Raw genomic sequence first — 16,721 nt, forward strand, 5'->3', positions numbered from 1 at the left:
TGCGAGGCTGAGCAGGGGGTGGGGGTGGGCTGGCGGCAGGGGCTGCAGACGCTTGTGAGCGGACAAGCAGGTGGGAAGGGGAGAGAGGCAGGCATCTCCGTGTGCGCCTTGGGAGTCGGACGTCTCACCCACCCTATCATTCACACTTAGAGTTTCCCAAACAATGTCGGTGAACTATTTCCTCACCAAGCCTTTAACACGGCTTCGCTGTGGGCTCAGTACTTCCGGGGGAATTCAGAAAACTGCCGGATTTTGGTCCTCAGGTTGAAAGCTGCCTGTGGCCAGTGTTTGTATTTTTCACCTAGTTTACAATGTGTTATTTAGCTACTGCCATTTTAAAATTAGGAGAGTTCACTTAAGAATTATCCAGATGTCTAGCTTCTTTTACATCCCCCCCCCACCTTGGCCATGTAGCTTACGGGATCTCAGTTCTCCGACTAGGCCCAAACCTGGGCCCCCGCAGTAAAAGCGCAGAATCCTAACCTCCAGGCCACCAGGGAAGCCCACTTCTTTCACATTCTGCAGGCTGGGAATATTAGGCTGGCCTGTCAGGCCGGGAATCACGTGCTAAAGCTGAGTAGTGGCTCTCCTACCTGCCCCCCCCACATCTCCCCCCACCACGTGAACGGGAACTGCTTTCTAGTTCTCCAAGCCCCACCTCACCCACTGTGACGCACTGCATTGTGTCCCTCAGATTCATATGTCGAAGGCCTAACCCCGGATGACTAATAGATACAATCACAACCAGAAAGCAGAGAGTTATTTTATTTGGTGGGAACGTTTCGGACCCCGAGTCCGGGAAGCAGCATCTCAGGAGTTCTGGGAAAGCCGCTCCGAGGAGGCGGGAAGGGAATCAGGCGATAGACAAGTTTGCAACAAAGGGATGAAGTCCTCACATCGGAGATCAGGTACCAAGTTAAAGAATTTAGCGTTCTACCTATGGGAAGGTGCAAGCCTCTGGACTTACTGAATTCATTCCTTTCATATGCACTGCAGGGATCTGGGGCTAATCCTGTTTCCTTGTTCATCCTTCTTGCATTCCCCCAGGTCCTTTGCAATCACCAGTGGCATCCGCTGAATTGGTTTTGGGAGCCCTCATTCATATTTGGAGAAATCGCTGATGGCTGTGACATTTCTTGTTTATTGATATGGCAGGAGATATTTTCACTTCATATGCCCAGTGTGACTATATTTGGCAATGGGACCTTTAAGAAGGCAAATGAGGTTAAACGAGATCATAAGGGTGGAACCTGTGGCTAAGACTTCACACTCCTAATGCAGCGGCCCCAGGTTTGATCCCTGGTCAGGGAACTGGATCCCACATGCAGCAGCTAAGAGTTCTTATGCCGCAACTAATGGTCCCACATCCCGCGATGAAGATGGAAGATGCTGAGTGCTGCAACTAGGAGCCATTGCAGCCAAATAAATAAAGTTAAAAATAAGGGCGGGCCCTAACCCCAAGGGACGAGCATTCTTTTCTAAGAAGAGGAAGGAACAGCAGAGAGCTGTCTCCTCTCTCCACGTGGGCGACATCTATAAGCCAGGAAGAGGGGCCTCACCAGCAACCAACCTGGAGGCATGTTGACCTCGGGCTTCTAGTCTCTGGAACTGTAAGAATCTGAATCTGCTGTGTAAGCCCTTGAGTCTTGCTATCCTGTTCCGGCCGCCTGAGCAGACGGACCCACCCGTGCGCCTCATTTACTGTGTGCCCCGCTTCTGTGGGCATCGGAGCTCGAGACTCCTGCTTTACATCCTTGAGAGTTGAAAGTGAAGGTCCACGTCCTATGCTTTGTCTCCTGGTGGGGAAACAGTTAAATGGAGACATCATTTGCGACAGGACGCAACGTCAGAGATATACAAACGGATATCAAAGGACAGAACTGTCAGTGGGGGGCATGGAAGGGAGAAGAGAAGTTTCCACTATGTGAAAAGCATGTCGAAGGGTTTTAAGAGACTCAGAAGATTTCAGTGAACAGCGATGGAGCAGAAGGCAGAAGCCAAGGTAGGCAGGGGTGAGAGTGGGTGCTGTGTTACCAAGTCTGGCTAGAGTTCAGGATACATTGCACGTGAGAATTGTATGATAGGAGATAAGACCAGAAAAGGGGAGGAGGGTTGGGTCATGATTCTGGAATGCCCCACCATAGGATTTGGTTTAATTCTGGAGTAAATGAGGAGCACCAGCGGATGGAGGGTATGTTTTCATCAGTTAAGTAATTAATTGTTAGGAACATCTGATGTGCCAGGTGCTGCAAATACAGTTGAGGACACGATGGAACTAAGTCTCTGCCCTCCGTGGAACTGACAGAAATGAACACTCAGATGCAGAACACAGTGTCAACAGAACACAGTGTCGGAGAGTGATGAGCGCTACAGTGTAAGGGGCAGGGTGGATACGGCAGGTGCTGGTATAGATGCAGGTCCCGAAAGGCCTGGGATTTGGGCAGAATCCCGGATGGAGTCAGAGAATGAATCATGGAGCACATGTTCTAGACAGAGGGAACACACGTGCAAAGGTCCTGGGGCAGGAACACAGTTACAGTCAAGGAACAATGCAGGCCGATCTGGCAGGAGTGAGCACCTGGAAGGATGGTGGGCAGTGAGGCTGAGGGAGGCAGGTATCAGATCTTTTCTAGGAAGGGGGCTCCACTGTAGTGTGAAGGATGCATGGGGGATAAAGACTGGAGGGGGAGACTGCCACACGCCTGTGGGAATGAGGGGGGTCTGAGCCATCACAGGAGCAATGGGGTTGGGATTGCAGAGTCAGACTTAGGAGATGGGGGCATTGTGGACCAGGACACAGATGAAGTCCCCAGACAGAGCTGGCCTCGGGGGAATAAAGGGCTTTGAGACAGAATGAGATGGGGCGCTGGCCTCCCAGTCTCTGGATCAATCATGTGTGATGGCAGGCATCGGAGAAGGAGCAGAACCACCACGCGCTCTCTCCCCCAAAGTTCAGGCCATCCGTGTGACTGTCCCAGAGCAGGAGGAAGGAAGAGACGGAGTTCATTTGCTTCCACAGCTCGGAAGCCGGGGCAGTCTTCACGGGGAGAAAGCACAAACGTTCTCCCCCTGAAAGGTACAGCAAATCTGTTTCTTATCGCTGCAGGCCTGGCAAATGTCCCGGGCATCCTGGTCTGGTCTAAGCCTCGAATGAAATGACTTGTTCTAACAAGTAGAAATACAAAGACATGGAAGGCATGGCAGGGGGGTGGGGGTGGGGGCGGTTAACACAGTCCAGAATGTGGGTTGGCTTGGGACAGCTTCTTGGCACTTTCTCCTTTGTTGATTAAGCTTCAGTGAGGAGGACGGATAGTTCTGAGAGCCATATAAAGCTCTGCCTCCGGAGTGCGATGGAGCGGTCACCTTTGGCATTCTTTTCTACTCTTTTACCCTTGGTATTTTCCCTTTTCCCTCTTGCTTGGCTGTGAGAATTACGATGAGCTCCTTAGGAAAGAATGCTGGGCTTTCTCAGTTGCCCCCGCTGTGGGCAAACGTTCAAAAAGAGAAGACGTCGACGGTGAACATCCGTGGGAAGAGTGCCCCCTGTTGGTACGCTGTATTTGTGGTTGGCTGCCTTGCCTTGGCAATCGCTTCCTTATCATTTCACTAAGTAAATTGGTGGAGAAGAGCGAAAGGTATTGCTGTTGGCATAAGTTAATTTCACCCAGTGTTTCTAGAGCCTTCATGAACAGCCCTCATCCTTACTCGTCCATGGTTTCTGAATCTTCTGACCCTGCCTTTCTTTGGGATTTACACTTAATCTTTTACTAATTCATGAAGGAAACAAAAAAAAAAAAGGTAAAAAGGGCTGCAATTCAGGCTTGGAGGGAGTATTGATAAAATTCATTGGATCAGTTTCCGCCCCTCATTGCTATTACATCTATCGTCTACTCAGGTTAAATGCTTGAGGCCCCTCAGAATCTTAAATGAGGGAATTCCCTGGTGGCCCAGTGGATGCTCAGACCCCACACTCCCAATTCAGGGGCCAGGGTTGGATCTCGGGTCGGGGAACCAGATCCCACCTGCCACAGCTAACACCTGACGCAGCCAAATAAATGGTTTTTTTTTTAATCTTAAATGAAAAAGGTACAATCCTTGTCTTTGCTGATCTTGGAGGGCAATGGGAAAGATGGATGAGGAAACCAAGTTATGACACTGGGAGACAAATATTGAGGTCTGCACAGTGAAGTGGGTGGGTGGTCAGAGGGAAATGAACTTTTTTGGTTATTCAAACTCAATGGTGAAAAAAATGAAAGCCTCCCTGACTTGAATTTTTTCTCCTGACAGTAACATCTCTCCTATGCACTAGAACTCAAGATTCTATGAACAAGTTATGGTGGATTTAATATATTTCGGTGTTACTAATTCAAGGAATGATTTTAGATCTGAAAGGGCTACATTAATACGTAGTCTGGTATCATTATAATTCAAATGTCCCAGGGAAATTTTTTTTTTTATTAATTCGAACACTTGGAGAGTCTCAGTGTCTCTAGTTTTAATTAATTAACAAAGAAAGAAAGTGAAGTCGCTCAGTTGTGTCCGACTCTTTGCAACCCCGTGGACTATAGCCTACCAGGCTTCTCCATCCATGGGATTCCCCAGGCAAGAACACTGGAGTGGGTAGTCATTCCCTTCTCCAGGGGATCTTCCCGACCCAGGGATCAAACCCAGGTCTCCTGCATTGCAGGCAGATGCCACCCTCTTGCAGAACACCAGTGTACAATGAAAAAAGTTATGTGTGGGTTTTGCTAGAAGTCATAATTTTGGTAGAAATTATTTTCCTTCACAGAAAAGGAGAGTTGTACTTAATGAGTCCTTCCGGAAATGGTTCTTCACAGGAAGAGGCTTGCCCCTTCCCTCACTGGCTCTACCCAAGGCCTTCTACGTACGTGGTTCTGACCATTACCCAGGGGCCCAGGGGCCCGTAACCTTTTATTTTGTTCTATTTGGAAAATTTATTAATGCATTTTTCAGAGTTTTATTTTTTTCTCTTTCTCTATGCCCCAAACCTTCTATATGAGAAAAGCTTTAAATAAAACTGTGCGAAAGAGGTTGGGGATTAGTGTGGAGAGAGACCATTCTGGTGAGCTCACTTGTCTATAAATTCAGATAAAAGATGGTGGTGGCATTTGAGGGGTGTCCCTCTTTTCAGCAGACACAGTTGGTGTTATTATTTTATTTAAATTATTTATTTTAGTTTAGAATAGTTAGGAGATATTTGGCATTTGCATAAATTTGGTCATCTTTTAAAATTTCTCTTTCTTTTTTTGTCTTAACTCTCAATTGTGCACTAAAGACACCATTTCTATCCCTTCAAGTGGAACCCTTCTCTCTCACAGGACAGATCTCGCTAGGACTCCAGCTTTGGTTCACTTTATCTCTGTTGCTCTGACCATGCTTTGTCCAAAAATATCTTCTAAACAGAAGAATTCCTAAGGGGAGTTTGGAGAGGGACCCACAAAGTCCTTAGATTGATCGTACCTCATAAACACTGCTTTAGGCACTGTTGTGCTGACTTGTTCGCTTAGAACTGGACATGGAACAACAGACTGGTGGCAAATAGGAAAAGGAGGACGTCAAGGCTGTATGTGGTCACCCTGCTTATTTAACTTATATGCAGAGTGCATCATGAGATACGCTGGGCTGGATGAAGCACAAGCTGGAATCAAGATTGCCAGAAGAAATATTAATAACCTCAGATATGCAGATGACACCACCCTTATGGCAGAAAGCAAAGAAGAACTAAAGAGCCTCTTGATGAAAGTGAAAGAGGAGAGTAAAAAAGTTGGCTTAAAACTCAGCATTCAGAAAACTAAGACCATGGCATCCGGTCCCATCAGTTCAGTTCAGTTGCTCAGTCGTGTCCAACTCTTTGCTACCCCATGGACTGTAGCACGCCAGGCCTCCCTGTCCATCACCAACTCCTGGAGCTTACTCAAACTCATGTCCATTGAGTTGGTGATGCCATCCAACCATCCCATCCTCTGTCATCCCCTTATCCTCCCACTTTCAATCTTTCCCAGCATCAGGGTCTTTTCAAATGAGTCAGTTCTTTGCATCAGGTGGCCAAAATATTGGAGTTTCAGCTTCAGCGTCAGTCCTTCAGATGAATCTTTAGGACTGATTTCTTTTAGGATGGACTGGTTAGATCTCCTTGCAGTCCAAGGGACTCTCAAGAGTCTTCTCCAACATCACAGTTCAAAAGCATCAATTCTTCTGTGTTCAACTTTCTTTATAGTCCAACTCTCATATCCACATATGACTACTGGAAAAACCATAGCTTTGACTAAGACATTTGTTGGCAAAGTAATGTCTCTGTTTTTTAATATGCTGTCTAGGTTGGTCATAACTTTTCTTCCAAGGATCATGTATCTTTTAGTTTCATGGCTGCAGTCACCATCTGCAGTGATTTTGGAGCCCCCCAAAATAAAGTCTGTTACTGTTTCTATTGTTTTCCCATCTATCTGCCGTGAAGTGATGGGACCGGATGCCATGATCTTAGTTTTCTGAATGTTGAGCTTTAAGCCAACTTTGTCACTCTCCTCTTTCTGGTCCCATCACTTCATGGCAAATGTATGTATAGATGTGAGAGTTGGCCTATAAAGAAAGCTGAATGCAGAAGAATTGATGCTTTTGAACTGTGGTGTTGGAGAAGACTCTTGAGAGTCCCTTGAACTGCAAGGAGATCTATCTAGTCAATTCTAAAGGAAGTCAGTCCTAAATATTTATTGGAAGGACTGATGCTGAAGCTGAAACTCTGATACTTTGGCCACCTGATGCAAAGAACTGACTCCTTGGAAAACACCCTGATGCTGGGAAAGATTGAAGGTGGGAGGAGGAGCGGACGACAGAGGGTGAGATGATTGGATGGCATCACCAACTCAATGGACAGGAGTTTGAGGAAGCTCTGGGAGTTGGTGATGGACAGGGAAGCCTGGCATGCTGCAGTTCATGGGGTCACAAAGAGTCAGACATGACTGAATGTCTGAACTGAACTGTGCTGACTCGAAATAAAAACCTTATTAGACTCGAGGAGCTCTGAGCCTCCATGTAGCTTTGAACCTGCTGTGTCCTGAGCCAGTTTCAACGATCCATTATGGCTGGAGGCATAAGGCTGTGTGTATATTCACTGATGCTGGACAATTAAGCCTTGTTTTTAAAGATTATTTTTTCATGTGGACCACTTTTGAAGTCTTTACTGATTTTGTTACAATATTGCTTGTGTTTTATGTTTTTGGTTTTTTGGCCTGGAGGCATATGGGATCCCTGACCAGGGATCGAACCCCTGCCCCTGCTTTGGAAGCACTGAGTTTTAACCACTGGACCAACAGGGAAGCACCAATTAAGCTTTTTAATTATGTTTACCATCTTTTGGTAGCAGAGGTGCTAAATTAAGGATAGAATTTAAACACAACACACAAAATGGCAGTGAGAAATGAACAGAGGGGAGGGGAGAGGTGGGACGGTGGGCTGGGGGAGAACCTGGGCTCCTCTGGGCCTGTGACTCATGGGCTGTGGGTCCTGGCGTCAGCCGTGGATGTGCTCTGGGGCTCATTTTCCTGTCTTTAAAGTTATCAGTAGTGTCCTGCTACGGGGCACCTCAGGAAGGAGGAGGAGGGGCAGATGGGAGGCACCGTGGGTGGGAGCAGGGGGTCCCCGTCTCCTTCTATCTGAGCCGCACAGTTTTATTCTGTTATAAATATTCAATTTCATCCTAAGATATTGTTTGAGGAAAGCTAAAGATCTTTTTTGATCCAGCAAAACAAAACATGACCCTCAGTCCCAGAAGAAAACCTTTCAAAAATATTTGGCCCAGACGATTCCTCCTTTCCTACAAGCTCCGGAATTCTGTGAGACTCAGAACGGTGGCATTTGTTGTTTTACTGCCCACCTGTTGCCTTAGATGGCAAAGAATCCTCCGAAATGCAGGAGACCCAGGTTCGATCCCTGAGTCAGGAAGATCCCCTGGAGAAGGGAATGGCTCCCCACTGCAGTATTCTTGCCTGGAGAATTCCATGGATGGAGGAGCCTGGCCGGCTGCAGCCCATGGGGTCACAAACAGTCAGACACGACTGAGAGACTAATGCTTTCACTTTCATCCATGATGACTTCCTTCTGATTTTCCTGCACTTGCCTGTGACTATTATGACAAAGTCTGAAGCTGCCAGAAGCCACCACAGATAGCTTAGGCATCGAGCAGTCCAAAGGCAGTCAGTCAGAGATGGGTCCTGGTGGTAGCATTTAATTGCAGAATGAAGCCTCACTTGTGGCTATACTGTCTTCCAGGGTTTTCAGTTACATGAGTCAGTACATTGCTTTATTATTATTATGTCTTGCTTAAGCTATTTAGAATTTTCTACCACTTGCCACCCAAAGATATCTCATCAAATCAGATGGTGATTAAAAGAAATCAATAGCTGTTTATTGAGATTCATAGAGTGCAAATAGATTTTTAAATTCTTAAGATAAAAATCAAGGTACTATTTCTGTCAGTTAAAAAAAAACTTTAATATGTTGTCCTCTGTGTGTGGAAATGGCAGGGTTCTGACTTCCTATCAATAGGACATTCCCTTTGCTTGGTTTACATAACTAGTTAGAAAAACCCTTACCTCCTAAAGCAATTACATGGATAGTCCTAGTCTCACTAACATGTTTGGACTGTCTGAATTCACACGGAGTAGATAGGTTATGGAGCAACTGGAGGAAATGAGGCCAAAATCCCTCTGTGTACGGCTCTGTGAGAGTGTGCATTGTAATAGCTTTATTTTTTGGCATGCTGCTTGGCAGGCACGCGAGATCTCAGCGCCCTTACCGGGGATCAAACCCAGGCCCCCTTGTGGTGGAAGGGCAGAGTCTTAACCTCTGGTCCCAGGGAAGTGCCTGTAATAAATTTTAAAGGGCAGTTTGATAATATTACCAAAGGCCTTAGAACTGTGATCTTACTTTGATGTAGCAATCCCATTGCTGGAAACTTATCTTAAGGAAATAACTACGGATGTAAACAAAATCTTAGATATGAGATGTTCATTTCAGCTCTGATCATAAGCACACACACAGACACACAGACAGTATTCTGGGTAGAACTCTGTCTCCTCCTTAATCCCCCCCACTGCCCCCGCAACTCACAAATGCATCTGTTGAAGTCCTGGTGCCCAGTAACCCAGACTGTAATTATATTTGGAGATAGAGCCTTTAGAGTGAAAATCAAAACAAAATGAGGTTACATGGGTGGGCCCTAATCCAATATGAATGGTTCTTATAAGAAGAGAAGATTCAGTTACGGACACACACAGACCGAAGACTGCATAAAGACGCCGGAGGAAGACAGCCATTTGTAAACCGAGGAGAGAGGTTTTAGAACCAAACCAACCCTGTGGACACCTTGGTCTGGAGCTTCTGGCCTCAGGAACTGGGAGGAGATAAGCTTTGTTGTTTAAGTCTGTGGTACCTGGTCATAGCAGACCTAGTGCATACATTCGTACACACACACACAGACACATACCACACATGCACACACACACACACAAAGGAAAACCTCTAAATGCCAGCAATAGGGTGTTAGTTACATATGTGTGGTCCATTTGTACAATGGAACTCCATGCATCCATTTGAAGTGATACAGATGAAGACTGTCAGGGAAGACTGTTGTAGATATATCATTAGGTAATATAAATGATCAGTGTGTGTAGTATAATCCTATATTTGCTATATATATATATATATTCATACATACATAACAAATATTAATTTGGCCTAAGAGATGATACAGGCTTTTGTTCAGGAAAGAAAGAAATTGGCAATGCTGGCAGCTGATCATGAAGTTCCCAAATGAATATTTATGATATTCACAGAATATAAACAATGTTCAGACAAGGCCACTCTGATCAAGTTTGGAAGATAAAGCTACTCTCAGTTCAGTTCAGTCGCTTCCAACTCTTTGTGACCCCATGGACTGCAGCATGCCAGGCTTCCCTGTCTATCACCAACTCCCAGAGCTTGCTTAAACTCATGTCCATTGAGTCAGTGATGCCATCCAACCATCTCATCCTCTGTCATCCCCTTCTCCTCCCACCTTCAATCTTTCCAGCACCAGGGTCTTTTCAAAGGAGTCAGTTCTTCACATCAGATGACCAAAGTATCAGAATTTCAGCTTTAGCATCAGTCCTTCCAATGAATATTCAGGACTGATTTCCTTTAGGATGGACTGGTTGGATCTCTTTGCAGTCCAAGGGACTCTCAAGAGTCTCTTCCAACACCACAGTTCAAAAGCATCAATTCTTTGGTGCTTAGCTTTCTTTATAGTCCAACTCTCACATCCATACATGACTACTGGGAAAATGGGAAAACCATAGTTTTGACTAGATGGATCTTTGTTTACAAGGTAATGTCTCTGCTTTTTAATATGCTGTCTAGGTTGGTCATAGTTTTTCTTCCAAGGAGCAAGCATCTTTTAATTTCATGGCTTCAGTCACCATCTGCAGTGATTTTTGGAGCCCCAAAAAATAGTCTCTCACTGTTTCCATTGTTTCCCCATCTGTTTGCCATGAAGTGATGGGACCAGATGCCACGATCTTAGTTTTCTGAATGTCGAGTTTTAAGTCAGCATTTTCACTCTCCTCTCTCACTTTCGTCAAAAGTCTCTTTAGTTCTTCTTCACTTTCTGCCATAAGGGTGGTGTCATCTGCATATCTGAGGTTATTGATATTTCTTCCAGCAATCTTGATTCCAGTTTGTGCTTCATCCAGTCCAGCATTTCACATGATTCACTCTGCATATAAGTGAAATAAGCAGGGTGACAATATACAGCCTTGATGTACTCTTTTCCCAATTTGGAACCATTCTGTTGTTCCATGTCCCATTCTAACTGTTCCTTCCTGACCTGCATACAGGTTTCTCAGGAGGCAGGTCAGGTGGTCTGGTATTCCCATCTCTTGAAGAATTTCCCACAGTTTATTGTGACCCACACAGTCAAAGGCTTTGGCACAGTCAATAAAGCAGAAATAGATGTTTTTCTGGAACTCTCTTGCTTTTTTGATGACCCAACAGATGTTGGCAATTTGATCTCTGGTTCCTCTGCCTTTTCTAAAACCAGCCTGAACATCTGAAGTTCACGGTTCACATACTGCTGAAGCCTGGCTTGGAGAATTTTGAGCATTACTTTCTAGTGTGTGTTGCTGCTGCTGCTAAGTCGCGTCAGTTGTGTCCGACTCTGTGCGACCCCATAGACATCAGTCTAGTGTGTGAAATGAGTGCAATTGTGTGGTACGTATGAACATTCTTTGGCATTGCCTTTCTTTGGGATTGGAATGAAAACTGACCTTAACTTCTCAGAGTCTCCGAACACAAGTGGCCGCTACTTTCTTTTTAAACTAATGACAACTGTCACCTTCTTTAGTTTTTCCCCTTGCAAGATAAAAATTAAGATATTTATCACCAGCTTGCCTCTTCTTCTTGACGGAATCCTATCCAGATTTTATCTCTGCTTCCTTGATTCCTCCTTGAAAGTACAGTAGTCCCCCTTATCTGTGGTTTTGCTTTCTGTGGTTTCAGTTAACCAAGGTAGATCTATGTCCAAAAAGATTAAATGAGAGTCGTTCCAGACATAAACAATTCATAAGCTTTAAATTGCACACCGTCCTGAGTAGCATGATGCAATGTGTCCCCATCCCCGCTTGGCCCTGCAGAGCATGTGAACCATCTTTTCGTCCAGCGTATCCTGCCCATTAGTCACTCAGTAATCATGCTGTGTTCAAGCATTTTACTTAATAATGGCCCCAAAGCTCAAGAGCAGTTATTGATGCTGGCAATTCAGATATTCTCTCACTGTGCCTAGTTTATAAATTAAACTTTATCATAGCTATGTAAGTATAAGAAAAAACATAGTATATATAGGGCTTCATATTATCTGAGGTTTCAGGCATCCACTGGGGGTCTCGGATTATATTCCCCGTGGATAAGGTAGGACTACTGTATCCATAAAAAGCCCAAATCCTATAAGAAACTTCTCCAAATTCCTCTTTACTGAGAGGTTCCACATGTATTCCTGATGCTTTCAGGCAATGGGCTTTTACAATTCTAGAGGAGATAAAATTGTTCCCCTCCCACCCACCAGGACTGGCTGGAAATCCCACTTGAGTTTTACATGATGTGTAGAAACCACGGGCCCCATCTGTCAGGGCCCCTGTGGGAGCCGCTGACCACAAGCCACTCCTTGTTATCCTTTCGAAGACGCCAGCCTCATTTGCTCTGTGCCAAGCTGGTTACAAGGACCTTAGGTTGCAGGATACGGCCAAGGATTTTGGGTTCAGCCCCTGCTTCCCAGAAGCCAGGTCACTCCTCCAGGGCTCTCTGGGACTGGGGCGTGGGAACCGCTCCCACCGGCCTCCTCCCTGGTGAGACTTCTGTCCTGGTTCAGGCTTCCCGTCTCACACCAGCCTCATTCAGGGTGGGTGAGATGTTAGCTTTCTATCACTCCCAGCTTCTATTTCTAGCTCTGCTACTAGAATATAACAACCTGCTGAGCCTGGGAAGCTCAGGTTCCAAACATAGAGTTGGCTAGCGAACGAAGGAGGAAAATCACCACGCATGTCTTTACAGCAGTGAGTTCAGAACACATCAATCTGTGAATTGCTTGCTGGCACACATTCTAGAAAGAGTCCTAAATGTATATCCTAAAATGTTAAAAATGGATGTCTTGCCATGGTGATATTATGGATCATTAAAAATGTGTAGCTTAACCCTGGTAGTCCAGTAGTTAAGACTCTACGCATCCGCCGCTGGGGGTACAGGTTCAATCCCTGGTTGGGGAAGTTTCACGTGCCGCACTACACTGCCAAAAAAAAAAAAAGTTTACATATATTGCTTATATTTATTTTCTAATTTTTCTTTTTTTCCCATCCACACATTGTTTTTATTTTTATCCGACTGTAAGCAAACAGCATAAGGAACACAACATTCAGCAACTCCAGACGGGCTTTTCTCATACCAGAGAGGAGTGAGGAATTTAACAGGCACAGATTTTCAGATTCCCGATAACCTCTCTCCCAGCCCTGCAGCTCGTCTAGACGGCCACATTTTAACAGCAAAGGGACTCTTCCCTATCGCTTTTTTCCTCCGTTGCCATTTAAGGACCCAGGGCAGGACACTGACACCCAGTGAGCAGCTTGACGTGTACCACGTGGGGGGTCAATGGCTATGCCAGCCTCTGGTTGCCTTGGTGAGAGCCAGAGCTGTGAAAACACAAGCCCTGAAGATGCCGCCCCACACAAATCTGGGCTTGGGCTCAGACAGGTGGAGGCAATCCATCTTTTTTTTTCCTTTTCTTTTTCAACCTCACTTAAAGATTCTCTGATACTCTATTCTAATACTGCAAACTTGGTCTTTTTACCAGATTTTTTTCTTCATTAAATTCTGAGTTTGCTATCCTTATATTATAATTTTGATGGCCCTCTCAACAGCACCAAAAATAGTTTCCCAAATGGGGTTCACATTTGATCAAAACACAGACCTCCTAGAATTATAGAGGACAAGTAGAAGGAAACGTCACCCTAAACCTCAATCTCACAGCTCAAGGCTTTGGAGCTGGAAGGGGCCAGATCTACATGCATCGCTGAACTGAAACTCTGCTTGGGGAATTCCCAGGAGGCTTCCATCTTCTCCTCTGTCTCCCAGACAGCTGCCCGCAGAGGTTGGGCACCCCATTCAGCCTGCTGACACGTGCCAGCCACGGGGTCCTAAACGTTTCAGCTTTTGCGGAAAGACTCCAGTGTGAATTTGCCACAGCGGTTTCCATAACGGCTGCTGATAATGGGCTTGCCTCATTCAGCGGCCGGTCTTGCTTGTAAACCGGACAGACATAGCAGTGAAGACCCATTCTCCTGGGGGCCCAGGCCCACACAACCCGAGAGGACTGTGTCACTGCTGACGTTCTGCCCATCATGTTGACCACTAGGAAACGGTGCCCTGATGGCTGGGAGCGTTCAGTTCTTTCAAGAACAACAAGTAGCGTTTATCTGGATCAACTCTACCCCCTGCAGCGCTCGTGGGCTGGTTCTTAACCTCAACCTGGGTGAGTGTCAGCGCTTCGCCCAGCTCGTGACACCTCCTGGCCCATCACCCACACCCTGGATCTGAACAGCTGCATCGCGGGACGCAGCCAGACTAACCGCAGAGGCAGCAGCAGCCTGCCTCTAACTTTCCTTATGTTGAATATTTTCTTTCAAAATAAGAAAAAAAAGTATGTTATTTATTTTTAGCCAATAAACATAAAAACTAGAGGATAAGAAGGAAGAAAAACCAAAAGAAGAAACCAGGGCCCCCGGTGTAGTGTGCGTTTCTGGTGTCCCTGGAGGTGGGCATTCCCTGGGATTCTGGAGTCCAGGTGAGACCGGCTGGGACCCTTAGCTGCAGTGCTGCAAGGCTGACACCTGGACGCACCTCGCCTTGAGCAACAAAATAGAAGGAAACTTTATGAGATTAAAAATAACTACAGACATGCAATAGTTGAGATAAATTTTGGACAAAAGATACAAAGAGACCAAAGAAACTCCAACTGCCAGTTTGAAGTTCAGTTCAGTTCAGTCACTCAGTCGTGACGGACTCTGCGATCCCATGAACCGCAGCTTGCCAGGCCTCCCTGTCCATCACCAGCTCCTGGAGTCCACCCAAGACCGGATGACTTTTGAAGAGCCTGGAGCAAAAGCAGGGTGCTGGGCATGCCCCATGCCCCCACCACCTAAGGGGCGGGCAAAACGCCTGGGCCACCCTCGGCCTGACCCCGGACATACTTCTGCCCTCGCCCCATGGCTCCTCGGGGAGCTAGCAAGTCAGGGAATCTGTCGTTTGTTCTCACATCCCCCCTGTTGCAGCAGGGGCCACAATAAAGTCTCCTAGAAGGAAAGGTAGAATCAGAAGTCATTTCTTTTTATCAGTGTTATCTCCAATATTGGAGTGTGCCCATTAGAATACAAACTTTGTTTAGTCCTACAGGCAAATGCATTTTTAAAACAGTTTTTAATGGTGTACTAGAAAAAATATACTAACATCCATCAAAGCCATGATTTCCTAGTAGTGATATAACTTTAAAAAACCTGAAATCTATTTATGCAAAAATGCAGGCCAATCGATAAAGACATCTTATGTAAACTGCAGTACAGGTGGTCCACAGATATGGCAAAAATCAGGATGACATACATGACTTCATACCAGGAAACACTGGCAGAATTGGCTTAATTAGACCTCTCTGAAATGAGGTGAGGTTGGAGCTGTGGTTCAAAGCAGGGCTTCCAAACACTAGACTGAAGTGATATGGGATTGGCTGAGGGCTTGTGAAAACACATTCCAGGTCCCTACCTGGACTCTTTAGTGCAGGAGATGTGAGACGGGGCCCTGGGCTTTGTCTTCTCATGACGGTTTTCTGATGACTCTGGTGCAGCCAGGTTTGGGAAACTCGAAGTTAGTGATACCTCCTTGGGCCTGAAGATCAGTTGTTTTCAATAATTAAACCTATTTGAAGTATTTGCTGGCTGTGAAGTCTATGGACCGTTGTTGACATCAACATGGCTTTGAAAACTTTTAATTTTTATCCTGTGCTTCTGGGTCTCAGCATCGGGGGTGAGTGTCAGTTAAACACACACAAGTGAGCACGCTGTATCCCAGCCCCAAACGCATTATCTGATTTAACCAATTAACCCAACAGGAGTGAGTGCCACCGTTAGGGTCAACAGGGCTGCTAGAGCAAGCCCACGGCTCGGTGCCCCGGGCACGGGAGTAATAAAGTGTGTGTTTCTGGTGGGGAGGAGGTGCTCAGGTGGGAGCTGTTTCACCGCAAATTCATGTTAACTCAGGGAGTCTCGGGGCTTCCCTGGTGGCTGAGATGGTAGAGAATCTGCCTGCCACGTGGGAGACCTGAGTTTGATCCCTGGGTTGGGAAGATCCCCTGGAGGAGGTAAATCGCTCCCCACTCCAGTTTTCTTGCCTGGAGAAGCCTGTGGACAGAGGAGCCTGGTGGGCTACAGTCCATGGGGTTGCAAAGAGTCGGACATGACTGAGCGACTGACACTCTTTGGGGCGTTTCAGAGGAATCACCGTGATGCAACTGGGAGGAGGTCCTGGGTGGAAGCACTCTGGGAGGGGAGCCGGGCTGGGGCCGCCCGCGTCTTGTGAGAAGGTAACTGGGAGGCGTGCGGGTGAGGAGGCTGAGGAAGCAGGAAGCTGCATCTGTGCTGGGCAAGGATGAGAACTGACAGGAAGCCAGGAGCCCTGGAGAGGCACAGTGATCTTACTGAGGGGCTGCGGAGGGCCTCTGTCCCCACAGTAGCGAATGGTTGCTCCTGAGGTGAAGGGGAGCAAGATGTCACCCCAGAGGACATTTAGGAAGCAGAGTAAACTCTTCATGAAGGTCAAAATTGGCGAATCTGTGTGTTACCGCAAGCACATACCGCAAGCTGCCCGGGGGCAGCCTTTAGTTCAATGGCTTTGTCCTCTGGTGAGACTGACAGTCAGGTAACGTTCCCTGATTTTATTTTGCTTTAAATTTTTTTTTTTTTTTGGCCATACCTCGCATCATGTGGAATCTTAAGTTCCTCAACCAGGAATTGAACCTGCGCCCCACGCAGTGGAAAGTTGGAGTCTTAACTACCGGATGGTTGAAGAGGTCCCAGTGTTGCTTGATTTTAGGGTAAACATTTGAGAAAAAGAAACGGTGAAAGTGCCTGAGGACA

At 46.3% G+C, this 16,721-nt stretch overlaps 1 long non-coding RNA gene across 3 annotated transcripts in view; it reads left to right on the top strand.

The window, feature by feature from the left end:
• The window catches only part of LOC110149281 (uncharacterized), a 54,166-nt gene that overhangs the window by 36,373 nt on the left and 1,072 nt on the right, over positions 1 to 16,721 (top strand). For 2 of the 3 annotated variants that reach the window (XR_011487330.1, XR_011487329.1), the window contains exon 2: positions 1,048 to 2,002. This is a non-coding gene — a long non-coding RNA (uncharacterized lncRNA). Of the gene's footprint in view, positions 1 to 134; positions 909 to 1,047; positions 2,003 to 16,721 lie in introns of those variants that run through there. The other variant, XR_011487328.1, reaches the window with a different exon arrangement.

Source organism: Odocoileus virginianus, chromosome 4 (assembly GCF_023699985.2).
Source record: "Odocoileus virginianus isolate 20LAN1187 ecotype Illinois chromosome 4, Ovbor_1.2, whole genome shotgun sequence".
Taxonomy (NCBI): domain Eukaryota; kingdom Metazoa; phylum Chordata; class Mammalia; order Artiodactyla; family Cervidae; genus Odocoileus; species Odocoileus virginianus.